Genomic DNA, 2,145 nt, shown 5'->3' with positions numbered 1-2,145 from the left:
GAGGCTCCCTGCCGCAAACGCCGCAGCACACAGGTGAGGAGTGCCAGGGGGGTCTCGGTGCAGCTCTCCACTCTCCACCCACGCCGGGGAGACTGCAGAGGAGCAGCAGCCCTGCCAGCATGCCGAGCGCTTCCCCCAGGCTGAAATGAAACACCTCAGGGAGCCAAAAACCACAGAGAGACCAGTAAGAGCACCGCAGGGTCGGAGTTTCTCCCCGCTGCTGGGCCATCCACCTCCTCCCTGTCCTGTGTCCCTGCCGCTGGTTCTGTTAAAATCACTCCGGTCCTTGCAAATGCTCTCCAGATGCTTCCTGGCTGGTACCAGTTACACCGACAGGTCCCAGCCTCGCAGAGAACACCCCGAGCCACCGCAGAGCCTCGAGAGAGCAGACACCAAGGGACACATTATGCAGGAAGGATTTTTTCTTTAGGTTCAAGAAAAATACCCAGCCCTCAGCACCCTGACCCCATCACCAGCCTCTGCTCCAAGATGTCTATGCAGCCAGCAGCAAGCTGCACTGATTCAGACCGACCGAAGGGTCGGGAGGGTCCTGGTCTCCCCATCTGTTATCTGTGATAAGCAGCTACACTGCCACAGAGAGCCGCCAGCAAAGCTGGCAACGGGACCGAGACCGCCTGAAACCAACTCTGCCCCTCAGCCTCCCCAACCCTTTTTTTTTGCCCAGGGAGCTTTCATGGCATTTTATTCCAGTAAACCACGTTATTTTCTGCCAAGCAAAATGACTGTCAAGCAGGTCAAACATTACCTGCCCAAAAACTTTAGTTCTGCCACTCAGGTTATCTTGAATTGTGTAGAATAAATCTCAGCTGGAAAAATCCATGCAAACCAGGGCTGGTTTATATGGCAAAATGAAAATCCTGCTGATTTACACTGGCTGAAGGAGATGTTTGAGTTCTGCAGCAGCCTCAGCTCTGGGGGTACAGCTGGAGGAGCTCCCTCGCACTCCAGACGCTGCCGAACTGAGGAGCTGCCGGTACTGCATCCTTCAGAGCAGGAGGCTTAAAACCAGGCCCCACAACACTCAAACGCCACACCACCAGTTTAGACCAGCAGAAACCACAGCAGAGAGAACAGGAAGGACCACAGCACATGCTCCAGATCACCTCGTCTCTGCTGCCATCTCAGACAGGGCTCGAGGACAGCCGTGGATTTGCGTTGAGGGAGAACACAGCACTGCTCTGCTTGGCAGGCGCTGGCCCAACATATTTCTGCTTTGGACCCGCTGTTGCTCTGCTGCTTTCATCCTGACCTTGGTGCAGACGCTGTGCCAGCACCAAGGCTCTCGCTCTGCAGGACCCTCGGCATCCTGCCGTGCTTGCTGGCATTCGGACATCTCCCCTTTACACCCCGTCCCCGCAGGCACCAGCCACGAGGTGACCACAGCCTCCCCGCTTGATGGTAATGGTGGGGTGGGAGGAAGAACGACCACCTTCCCCCCCGGCGCAGCACCCAGCGTTGGGGCTGCTCATGAACTGGGCAACAAAAGCCAGGCCAAAGGGGCTGCCATCGTCTCGGGGTGTTCAGTGGTCACTGAGCACATTGCAGGGGGGTCCCAGAGCCCAGGCTCTACATCACAAGCCTCTTCCTGCTTGTGTTTAGCACCATCTCCCCTGCTTTTCCTTTGCCTGGGGGTCTCAGGAGTGGGGTCAGCCCCCCGACGGGCTGCAGCGGAGATGGGCGCAAGGGCAGGGCTTGTTTTGAGGCCATTCAGGCTGCACCCTGGTTGTGGAGCTCCAGCATCCGCCAAGGGGGAAAACTAAACCCACACGAGGTGTTCAATGAAGTGAGAGGTTCCCTGCCCTGCACAGACCAGCAGCCGAGGTGTTGGCGGGGATATTCCCACAGACAGAGAGTGCTTCCCCCCTGGATCCTTTATTCAGCACCAGAGGACAGACACCCAGCCCCCCAGGGATGAAGTTTTATTGTCCTGTTCAACAGGGGGGAAAAAAACCAACCACCTGGAAATGGAGCGTCAGAGAGGCTTTTCCCTCCTCAGCTCCTGGGCTGAAATAGACTGACAACATCTTTAATCAGATGCCAGACGGAGGCAAACCTGAAGCAGCGAGGCTGCCGGTCGCCTGCGGACTCGCCGAGGAGGAGGCCAGGCTGCCTGGCACCGCCACA

Source organism: Pterocles gutturalis, unplaced genomic scaffold (genome assembly GCF_000699245.1).
Source record: "Pterocles gutturalis isolate BGI_N339 unplaced genomic scaffold, ASM69924v1 scaffold4152, whole genome shotgun sequence".
NCBI lineage: Eukaryota > Metazoa > Chordata > Aves > Pterocliformes > Pteroclidae > Pterocles > Pterocles gutturalis.
The sequence above is the reverse complement of the archived record's forward strand: the minus strand, read 5'-3'. Positions refer to the sequence as shown.